The sequence below is a fragment of the Euprymna scolopes genome, chromosome 11 (assembly GCF_053919585.1).
Source record: "Euprymna scolopes isolate OS-2025 chromosome 11, ASM5391958v1, whole genome shotgun sequence".
Lineage (NCBI taxonomy): Eukaryota > Metazoa > Mollusca > Cephalopoda > Sepiida > Sepiolidae > Euprymna > Euprymna scolopes.
Window position 1 is genome coordinate 102,866,209 of NC_136492.1, and position 12,718 is coordinate 102,878,926.

General features: G+C 34.8%; 1 protein-coding gene and 1 pseudogene across 1 annotated transcript in view; one reads left to right on the top strand and one right to left on the bottom strand.

Moving 5' to 3' along the window:
• The window catches only part of LOC145288023 (transmembrane 9 superfamily member 2-like), a 139,343-nt gene that overhangs the window by 30,166 nt on the left and 96,459 nt on the right, over window positions 1-12,718 (bottom strand). The gene's annotated exons all lie outside the window — the stretch shown is intronic.
• On the top strand, window positions 5,465-5,602 carry LOC145288344 (U2 spliceosomal RNA; annotated as a pseudogene).

A 12,718-nucleotide genomic window follows, 5' to 3' on the forward strand; every position in this document is an offset into this window, starting at 1 on the left:
GTAACAGAGGAAAATACTCTGCAGATTTTGATAGAAAACATGAAAAAAATGGACATCGAAGAACAGGAAATGAAAACTTCTAATATAAGTTCTTTATTAAAATTAATTTTATCATTTTTGCTATTAGTGCAAGATGGATCATTTAAATATTTTAATGCCATTAAGTTCATATATGAACAAATAAACATAATGACAACGAATAAGGTTAATTATTCGAGTGAAATGATAGTATTTTCTTCCTTATTATATAACTGCTCCCCTAGAGGGCACAGACTGTTAAGAAACACTAAAAATGTAATTTTACTATACTATTCAACCATTCGAAGATTAACCTTATCAACTTCTATGAATCCTGTCATTGAACAACACAATAATTTTCTGATGTATAATAAAAGTAAGTTCAAGTTACTAATGCAGAATGACATCACAGTATCTTTACTTGTTGATGAAATACATCTCAAACCTTATCTTGATTATAAAGGTGGTAATATTGTTGGCTTAGCTAACAACAGCAATGAACCTGCCACAAGTACATTTGCTTTTATGCTTAGCAGTGTATTCTCACAATATAAGGATGTTGCGCATGTTATGCCAACTAAATGTCTTCTAGCTGAGAACTTATTTGACATAATTAAACGTGTAATAATTGGCTTAGAAGATATAGGGTTTAAGGTATTATCTGTTATAACAATGCAATAAATAAAAAAGCTATGTCTTTCTTTTGTAGCCCATCAACGCTTTCAATTGTATATCCCTATCCAGTTAGAACGTCTAGCCCTCTTTTCTTCTTATTCGACTCAGTGCATATATTAAAATACATTTTCTTTACCGCTCTCCCTCGACTGCACCATAATAAACAAAGTCTCTGACAGCATAGACACAGCACTCTCCCTAGATACTAGCGCACAAGTACATGTATTTGGTGACTTTAATTGGCTTGGATTCTCTACTCACACAGATGCAGTGGGCAGCACAACACATAGCTTCGCTATATCTCACTTCCTATCACAAATGGTTACATTTCCAACCAGTTTCCCTGACCAGCAAGAACAACACGCATCACTTCTAGATCTGTTTCTGACCACAGTTCCCAAGGATTGTATAACAAATGCTGACAGTCCACTCGGGAATGCTGATCATGCAGTGATAATGGTCGAAATCGCCCTAAACTCTAGACCCAAAACTGAATGCCAGTACTCAAAACGAGATATTATAAAAAGGTTGACTGGGAAGCCATCAGAGATCTTATCAGAGATGCCCATGGGAAAATATTTTTTCTCTTCCTGCTGAACAGTGCGCAAATGAGACCACTGAATGGTTCAAAACAGCAATTGAAGCACATGTTCCCATACGGAAATTTTATAGCAAGCCCCACTCTCCCCAATGGTTTACTTCGACTTGCGCAACTGCCATTGCTCAAAGGCAGCATGCATACCGCAGATTTAACCGACCTAAGTCCAGTTCAAACAGACGGAAGTATATAGAAGCTAGAAGTAACGTTAAGAAAGAAATAGCAACAGCTAAGAGAGAATTTATTGAAACCACTAAAAAACGCATCGAAGCACAAAAATTAGGAACTTGTGACTTCTGGAAAATCTACAACAGTGTAGTAAATAATGGGCAATCAACAATTCCCCCACTAACCAACAATCACAAGGTTGTTTGCTCAGCAACCGACAAGGCTAATATGCTTGCCAGCCGGTTTACCTCAAACTCCACACTGGACCCTTCCAACCACCCCCTGTCTGACTTTCTTTTGCGGACAGTTGCCACGCTAGACGATCTAAAAATCACCCCTGCTTAGGTGCATACTATCATAAAAAATCTTGACACTTCAAAAGCATGTGGACCCGATCTCATCCCGGCTGTGCTATTAAAAAAGTTCTCAGCCGAAGTAGCTCCAGTTCTCTCCAAACTCTACAACAAATGCCTTAATGAATCTTACTTTCCGGGCTGTTGGAAAACTGCTTCTGTGGTACCAATATTCAAGAATTCTGGCGAAAGAACTGACCCATCAAATTATCGCCCCATTAGCCTCCTCACACTTTTTACCAAAATATTACAGACCATAACTAACCATGCTCTAGTCCGTCACCTTACAGATGCTAAACTTCTGACTGACCAACAATATGAATTTAGACAAGCCCGTTCCACAGCAGACATCCTCACTGTAATCTCTGAACGTATATACCATTCACTGGACAAAGCGGGAGAGGGTAGAGCGGTAGCTCTAGATATATTTAAGGCTTTTGACAGGGTATGGCATGAGGGTCTCCTCAGGAAAATTAGATCATATGGTATCACTGGTAGAATACTTAACATAATTAAATCCTTAGATAAAAGAAAAATCCAGGTTGTCCTCGACGGTCGTACATCTAAACAATATGATATAAATGCGGGAGTGCCTCAGGGGTCTATTCTTGGATCTTTATTGTTTCTAATATTTATTAATGACCTCCCTGACAAAACTGCTTCTGAGATGGGTATATATGTTATAACAGGCACGACAGGAAAACAAATGAACACATATCTAAAGAAATGGCAAAAACACTAGAGGATGACCTCCAACCCGTAGTGGAATGGGGACAAAAATGGATGGTCACATTCAATGCTGCCAAGACTAAACTGGTTTCCTTCAATAATTACAAGAAACCTTCTCTGCCACCAATAGCAATCGCCAGTGACTCTTTATCTGAGAGTACATCTTTCAAACTGCTTGGCCTAACGTTCACAGGAATCATGAGTTGGAACAATTACATTGAAAGCATTGCCAGGGCCGCTGCGAAGAAGGTAGGCTCTCTCTACCGTGTTAGAAAAATCCTAACACCCGAAAGTATCCTGTACCTCTATAAGGCCACCATTCACCCATGTATTGAGTATTGTTGTCACATTTGGGCTGGTGCATCTGCTACTAGTCTTTCGCTCCTAGACAAGGTTCAAAAGAGAGTCGCCAATTTGATAGGCTCTGAACTGGCATCTAAGCTTCAGCCACTGTCCCATCAACGAAACGTTGCATCCCTCTGCCTGTTCTACAAGTATTTTAATGATGAATGCTCTGGCGAACTGCAGACACTTGTGCTCCCACGACGTAGACACCCTCTACAGGCAGCTAAATTCCACCCCCACACAGTAGAGATCCCTAGATGTAAAAGATCTTTCTACTACAGTAGTTTCTTCCCCAGAACCGCTAGACTTTGGAATTCCATTCCAGGTCCCTGCTTCCCCAATTGTACTGACATTCAAGTGTAACGTGAACCGACATCTTGCTGCCCAAATCCCAACATAGTGCCCCAGTAGTTGTTGCCCCTGATAGTAGCCCCCTATACCAAAGTGGCAATGTGCCTTGTTTGGGGTGAAAATGTAATTAAAAAAAAAAAAAAAAAAAAACTTTTGAAAGGCAAAATGTTAATTTGGTTTTGCAAATTTTCAATGACTATACTATTCAAGCTTTGCTAACCTTAGGAAAACAGGAATGCTTGCCAAATTATGCAGAAATCGCAGAATATATTTAAATATTTTATATTTGGTGGACAATACTGAATGTGAAAACACCATATAAAGGTTGTTGACTCTGTAATAAATATGCTAATCCACTTACATTAAATAGTGATAATTATAGTTTCCTAAACGTGTTCTGTGACTGGTTAGAAACTTGGAATAGCATTCCTGGAAGAACTGGTAAGTTAACAAAGGAAACATATACTGCTTTGCACCATACTACTTACGCAATTTTAGAATTGACTAAATATTGTATAAATGTACTGAACATGGTGTATATATTACCAGGAAAGTTTCAGACAGATAACCTTGAAGCAAGGTTTGGCCAGTATCGACAACTTAGTGGAGATCAGTATAATATATCGATACATCAGGTGTATAAATGTGAAAAAAAAAAAAAACTCAGAATGTTGTCAGTTTTAAAATTGAGCTTACCAATTAATAATCGAACTATTGAATTGAAAAATTTAAAAGAAACTAACTGCGATGAAATGACAAGGTGAGAGTGAGATCCACTCCGCGTGGAGCTGGGCGCCAGGTTCGAGTCATCTGAACAATTCAGAGTTCTCTCTGACCTGGCGATTGGCCAGAAATGCACTTCCACTCAACAACGTACAATGCAGTTCCAGGTTTTTGGAGTCGCCTGATTGTCCTCGTTGTGGGATAACGGCCGTAGAAACAACTAATCACGCTTTCTTCGATTGCTGTGAACTCCGCCGGTAATGGTCGTATGTCAGCGAAGTGACGGCTCGCATCGATCCTGAGCATCCTCGCCCAATTACCGTATCCAATGTCGTGGACAACGTGAGGCCGCTGTGGGACCGGGAAAGACAAATGGTCTACGTTATGATCCTGGCCGTGGTGAGAATGGTGATTTGGATGTCGCGTCTGCAAGGTTAACGGGGAAGGGGGGGGTTCCTGATCAGGATCTGATCGCTTTCTTTAAACACCAACTACAACTACAGGTGAAGATCAGATGTGATAGAAGAAGGCTGCATTGCGCAGCATTTGACAGAAGATGGATACATGTAGCAAGTCTGTGTGCACGAAGAGGAGCCAAATTTGAATACGTGTTCCCTGCCTAGGTGTGGAACGTGCAGTTTCGTAAAGTAAAATAAAACAAGTAGCCTCTCACCTAGCTGAGTGCATGTTCCATCCCTCTCCGATTAGGAAGCCTCCAAGATACCCACCCCCTCCTACTTGCAACTTTTGTTTTCACCCCTTCCTCTAAATTTCACCCATCTTGGAGAGAAAGTAATATAAACTAACCCCCACCCCTTACCCACAAAATTTTCTTTTCTCCATTCACCCGCATCTAGAGTGCATCCCCACTTAGAGACTGACCCACAGAAGCGAGGTTCCTTTTACAAACCTAGTGGAACGGGCAGTCTATCAACTAGATGGGTTTGGGAGGGTCCTACTAATCACCCACCCCTTTTTTCTTCACCCGCCTTTGACACAAATGAATTATTGTACCATTTTTATTATCTTTTTTGTTTTTACACGTCAATAAAAAATGTTTTAAAAATTGGGAGTTAAGTAGGACGTCCCCCAGTATGAAAGGGTGAATGCGGTATTATGGTGAAAGAAGATACTAGCTGGGAGAAATTTTGATTTTGTTTAGTTCTGGAGTGACAAGGATGACCAATGACCCCCATAATCCCCCCTTTTGAGTTGGCCATGTGCTTAAGTTTTTTTGTTCATTGTTGATTTTCAATGTATTTTTAACATGAATAAAGGATTTAATATCTCAAGGTGTAGTATCTGTTCTGGGAGATAGTGCAAGCAAAGACCATATGTGGGGTTGCCTCCACATATAAGACCTTGGTCAATGTAAGGGCAACCGTTCATACCAATTGTCACTATCCAGCTCCCCTACTCACCGGGGAGTTGGTCCCCATTTCCCTTTCACTCCTCACATTAAAAATTGGCCTTGTGCCTAATTTGCGGGGGAGAGCAAATAAATACCTTTTTCTTGGCCTTTTGGCCAAGATCAAAGTGTAGTATCTGTTCTTACTACATGCTGTACTTATGTTTGTAACTTTGTGATATAAAGTGGGGGATCACATTTTTGTATTAATTTAATGTAAAATGATCACCCACTTTACAACCAGTCAGTCTCAAAGCCATTCAAGTCATTCTCCAGATCATTCAAGTTGTTTTTGAAGGATTCCAGTTATTTTTTAAGCATTCAAGTCATTCTTAAGGTCATTAAGTCATTCTACGTCATTTACTTTTTATTTATTTAAGTCATTTCAGCCCATTTTTCGGTCATTTTAGTTTATCTTTAAGAATTTCATATCAATCCTACATTCACACATTCATTCATTACACGAGAGCACGCGACTAATGGTTATCGGCCTTGTTAATATTTATTTTTAGAAGAGTCAAAACAAATAAAAAAAATAAAAAAATATTATTCTTAGTACATAATTTTTTTTAAACCTGAAAACCATTCTACCCTCACCCAAACAAATGGAAAGTAGAAAATGCACTGTGGCAGCCCTGTAACTTTTATTTCCTTTACTTTACTATTCAGTCCTCATTTTCTATGAATGAGACTTCTGTCAAAAAAAAAAAAAAAAAAAAAAAAAAAAAAAAAAAAAAAAAAAGGAAAAAACCGCTGTCCTTTGGAGTGGCAGTGAAGTGTGATGATTTGAATAATTCTTCCTTTTTTTTGGGGGGGGGGGGGGGGCATGTCACTAATAAGAATGCTGGAGGTAAACGTTTTACCTGGGCTGATGTTACGCACTTGATAGTCCAAGGACTTGAACTTTAGAGTAACTTCTATGGAGGCTGTCCCATTAGTATAAATGTATATTAAATACCAGGATTGCTGTATTGATATCTGGTGAATGGAGTCAAGACCAGGCAGTAGTTTCTGGTGGGGCCATGTCAATGACATTTGTGAGAACTATTATTAGCTTTTATTTCTTGAACATTTTACAAAGATACTCTATTTGTAGTCATTTTCTTTGTATTTTGCTGCAAACTCCTTTGCTGACCTTTTCGTAAAGCTTTCAATCCCAACAAAATGTAAACCTAGGACCTCAACTTCCAACGCAGATCCCTATTATGAAGCCCCCTTTTCCAACTATTCAAAGGTTGAAACCTATTTACAGATAACCAAACCTGATCTGTTGTTTCCATATGAAACTGACATGGGCTTGTCAATTTCTACTGATTAGTTCATCTCAGGATACTCAAATATTCATTTTAAACATGCGCCCCCCCCCTCATAAAATTTGCGCTTGCATCAATGAAGAGCCTAATTTGCCCTATATGTATTTCCTTGTTGCACTTACAGTACTGTCGTCATCTTTGCTCGCTATCATCCTCTCAGATTTATGGTAGTTGCTTGACTGAGCTCCAATCTATGTAAAACTAAAAACTACAACTACTGGCAATAATTTCCATTTTATCCTATATACCTAAAACTTAACAGAACTTCCACAAAGTTTCTTTTCTAGAACTGCTCATCTTTGGAACTCAATACCACATGGTTGCTTCTCTACAGCAGAGTTGTTTTCTAGTTCAAGGTAAACAAATTTTGGCAGAACTGTCCTCTTAAATAATTAAATTCTGAATAAATTACAACCATCGTTATAAACAATCACAGTGTTGTCTCACCATTTACCTGATAAACTCATTAACCCTTATTCTTGAGTGACCTATGGGCCTTGATAAGTGACAACTCGTGAGTTATATTTACAACATCTTTAGACAAGGTGATTGGCAATTTCTCCTTCTGTATTCTTCAGATCATGTAGTTATTTCCTCTGTGTATATTATGTATTTTGAGACTGTTTTTATTTTTAACTCGTTAATTCATATATGGAATCTGTTTTAGTTACTTTTTTTTTTTTATGTATCTTTGTTTATTTTCTTTCAGTTTTTATTTAGCGATACTTTTAATTTGTTTATTTTAGTCTTTTGAATATTTTTTTTTATGTGGCTTAATGAATGTATTTCTGTCTACATTTAGATATAATTTCTAATTTCTTGTAAGGAAGAATACAAAATGAGAAAGTGTCTACAAACTTAGATCTACAACAGCTCTATCACAGATATTGAGCACTCTCCACATAGCAACTAGTACAACTATAATTATTAATATACAGCCCCTGAGAAATCAGTTAAGCACTCTTACTTAATTTATACACAAACATTAACATATAGATAAAATCGATTTTGGTTACTCTATAAAAAACATCCCTACTTTCTACAATATAAGAAGAGTAGAAAGTAAAGAACCACATAAAAATGATGCAATGGAAAACCAATTCTTTTCCTAAATTATAATAATAATAATAATAATAATAATAATAATGATAAAATAATGATAATGACATAAACAGCAGATAAAAGAATGCCACAGATTTAAAAATAAAAAAATCTACATGGCAATATCTCAAGTTAAAAAACATAAAATTTTACAAAATGGATATAGTTTTAAGATGAAAAAACTAGAACTATGTGAATCCTATCTAAAAAACTAGAACTATGTGAATCCTATCTAAAAAACTAGAACTATGTGAATCCTATCTAAAAAACTAGAACTATGTGAATCCTATCTAAAAAACTAGAACTATGTGAATCCTATCTAAAAAACTAGAACTATGTGAATCCTATCTAAAAAACTAGAACTATGTGGATCCTATTTAAAAAACTAGAACTATGTGAATCCTATTTAAAAAACTAGAAATATGTAAATCCTATTTAAAAAACTAGAAATATGTAAATCCTATTTAAAAAACTAGAAATATGTGAATCCTAGTGTGAATCATATTTGAGATCTAGAAATATATGAATGGTATTTGGGATAAATTTGATAACTTTTGGACATTCTTTCATTACAGAATCATTTGAAATCCAGAGACTACTGGTATTTTGGAAGAGAATAACTTACATCATGAAATCTGGTTGGTTGGTTGTTTTTTGTTTAACAGGATATCAACCCTTTTTGGATTTTTTAATGCTGAATTCAGTAATTTTGGAAAAGTTTTTATTCTTCAAGTTTTTTATATTTTCAAAAATCTATTTATCGTGTTTGGTTTGATTATTTTATAGAAAAAATAGTTTTTGTTTTTGACTTTGCAGAACATGATTGAGTTTTGCAAAGGGAAAGGAAAAATATAATAGCATTAATGTTTGGTTCCTTTTTGATCAGGAAGCCAATATCTTCAGGCACCCTGATCTAGTAACACCAGATACCCAAACAGGTATTACCACTTTGGACAAAAATGGACCTGGGAGTTATTTAAGGTCATATCTAGGGTGTTGAAATGTGGAGATCGTAGACGAATAAAAATCACTGGTATTTTGGAAAAGAGTAATTTGTATCATGGTAACGTGTGCTGGATTCACTAAGTTGAAAATCTTAGCTAAAGTTGAGTGTGCCTTAAATATCTTGAAGATTTTAAGATGTTAAGCTTGAGAATTTTGATGGAGAAGTGGAAACACTGTTCATCATGAATGATATTCAAACTGTATCCACACAACATTTGTATAAAATCTATACGAACATTGATGAAAGGGATGGGCATAGAAGAGATAATTATGAAGAAAGTGCTAAATGAAGATCTTTGCTCTTCTTCATACAACCGTTGCAAGGGCCAACTACTTACCATCAAAGCTGAAGAGAACTACATTACTAAAGTTAAGAAATTTCTAAACAAGGTCCAATATCCAGTAGAGTCAAGAATACTCTTGCCTTTTTAAGACAAAAGCTTTTTCCCAGATCCAGTTGCACAGAATAACAAGTGGCTTACCTACAGTCTGCACAAAGTCCTGGGTGTCATAAAGACCAAGTTTACTCAAATTATAATGGTCTTTGGATGAGCTTCCAACGAAAGTCACACCATGCTGCCTACACCTTTGAAAAAAAGACTTGGACTCAATTTAGTTGACTATATAGAGTTTCTTTCCACTTTTTTTGTGTACTGGATGGAAAGAGTGGATGAGAAGAAGCAGTAAGGCTCCATTCCATGTCACACCTCTGAGAAAACTCAGAAATGACTATCAGAGAATTTCGACTTTACTAGTTCCAACATATGACCTTTGACTTACCAGAATTGTAACCCATGGCTTATTTTATGTACTGTGTAGTTGAGAAAACTATCAACTGTAACACCTGCAATTTCAAGGATGAGCTAATTGCTATGATCAAATTGGTGTTTAGATGATTCAAAATGATACCAAAGAAGGTTGTGTGCTCCAGGTTCAAATTCCTCAAAAGAGCCTCTAAAATACTTTGATTTTTAAAATATAGTAATTATTAGCCACAGCATGACATTTTTTTTCTTTCTAAAAGGTGTAAAATTTATCCTGAACTATATGAACTTGTACAAACAACACAAGTTAGTTCAGAAAAATATAAAAACATAGAGGGGGGAAAAAACAAAACAAAAACGCCATTAACCGATATAGGACTCAAAATAAACCCAGGAGTATGAGAAATAGCAACCAAAGCCAACCTCCATAACCATAATTTAGAAAAATTAGAAACTTTTGTAATGATAAAAGACCACAAAGAAATTCAGAAACAAACAACATGCAGATTGATAAACCGAATGAAAAGGTAAACTATGAAAAACCAGTAAAGTCATGCTAGAAGGAATTACTACAGAGTAAAGAAAAACACTAGGAATAAAAGAATGTAAAAATACTCGATCATGAAGAGACTGGTTCTGCAATATAAAAAAATAAGTGTGCATTCATACAACTGGATATTAAATTCCACCCCTCCGCCACAGAAAGCAGAGTAAATAATGATGTAGCAAAAAAAAAAAAAAAAAAAAAAAAAACACATAGAAATAACTAATGAATTAATAAATTAACATTCCTCAAATCCCCATTATTTAATAAAGAAACAACAAAGGAAGGAAAATAAAGCACTTTTAATGTAACAATAGGATTGTTTGATGGTGTTTAAAAGGAAAAACTAGGAGTATTCGTTAACAGCACTAAGAGAAATTATAAGACTAATCAGGGATAATGGTCTAATGATACTAACATACATTAATGGACCCAAACCTGATAAAACTTTAAAAATTACAAATTTTTTTTTTAAAGAAATAGGATTTCATATAGACATAGGAAATAACTTAATAAAAATGAATTTCTTAGATATGACATTAAGCCTACAAAAATGAACATTCAAACCCTTTAAGAAAAAAATAACCGACTATATACACATACTTCCTCAAAGCAGCCACATACTATAATGAAGGAAATCCCACAATCAAGACCCATTATCTGATAACTCATCAAATGAAATTATTTTCTAATATACAAAACACAAATGTTTGTATATATATATTTATATGTTTGTATGTTCAGCTAAAAGTAAAAAAACAAACAAAAAAACTACAAAACAAAGATCCACACAGTGGGTATATTCTTGATCAGCGTTGCCCTGGATGAATAATATCTAAAATTTAGAAAAAAATTATTCATTTTCTGAGGGTCAACTGGTTCGAGTTTCTTTGGAGTGGGCAGTGCCGTTTTTTATTTTTTTAAGTGTTATCATATTTTAACTTAAAGAATTTACTTTGAAGAATTTACCATATAAAAGTTTGTGTGTGTATGTGTGTGTGTGCGCGCATTAGCTAGAGAGGAATGGGCTGGGGGGGGAGAAAGACAGACAGGTTTGAGGAAAGGAAGGGAAAACAAAAGGAGGAAAAATAGAGATAAATGTTCTAATAGTACATTTTACTCCAGACAACAACGAGTGTCCTTGTTAGTCTTCAATACATGAGCCTAGGAAGCAACCTTACAAAAGAGTTCAAGGATAAATTAATATACAATCACAGAACAGAACGAAAAATCTAAATAAAAAAATAATTGGATTTAATCCACCATTCAACGGAAATAAAAACGAGATATTTCTTCAACTAATGAAGAAACATTTCTGAGTATTAAACTACACAAAATATTTGACAGAAATACACTTGGCCATAAATTATATAAAAAATATGCTACGATAATAAAAAAAAAACTTGTATAGCATACTAGAAACATGTAACTTTATGTGAAAGATACCCACAAAGCAGCGTAGTAACCATGTTAAGAAAAAAAATGTTTATACAGAATGCTCTACAAGCCCTGAACACATTTGGACATTAAATATCTAACAAACTATTAAGGATATTAAAATTATGCTTAGTTGAACTTGATAAATTTAGCTTTAAAATCATGTCACTTCCATTTAACATATATAGTTCAGTAGATGTAAAGTCTTGAAATTTGTCCAAGACTTCTGGAACACACTGTACATCAGAAAAGCAGACGGCACTTGGAAACCAAGGAAATATGCATACAAAAGTTCATTTAACAAAACAAAAAAAATATGCATCAATGTAACATTGTCCAAACCAAAGCTAACAAAAAATTCACATGACAAATCAGTAAAATAGCTCCAACTAATAACAACTGTAAATATTGTAAGCTATAGTGTAAAGAAAATATAATTTTATACCCAGTACAAAGAAATTCATTAAACAAAAGATCAGAAGTTATATCTAAATGCAGATGTGGAAATAAATTCCCATTTAACCCACCTAAAAAAAGGAACAAATAAAATGAATAAATAACAGACATATTCATATTTTACTCCAAGAAGGAGCGTATAAACTACATTGATGAACTTCCTCGTGTGAATTTTTAAAACATAGATCCTATAGTTATTTATATTAAAGCCAGGAAAAATGCACCAAATATAATGCATAGTGTAAAATTAGTGTAAATAGTTTAAAGCTCTACATTATTGTTGTATTAAAAAATAAACGTTACTGAAAGTTGATCGTTTAGTTTCAGTGCAAAGAGATTCAAGAATTTACAGTCTTTTTTATTGTTTTCTAGTTGATTTTATATTTTATACAATGATTTTATATTTTCAAAATTTGGTTGTACACTGGAATGTTTTTTTGTGTTGAGCTATACAGCTGGAATCAGAAGTTTGCAGTGCAAGAAATTCCAAAGGATTGAGATGATCATAGAATAAGACACCTGAATTGATATACATTTGTTTTCTTGAAAACATAAATGGTTGGAATTATTATAGTATATCAGTTTAAAAAATATATATTACTGGAGGGAGGGGTCACCCAGCATTGCCCGTTCGTAAAATACGCTTGAATATATTTTAATTTATCCACATTTTGTATATATATATCAGTCAATTCTTTCTCAATTATTTCATATGATATTGCACCCAATA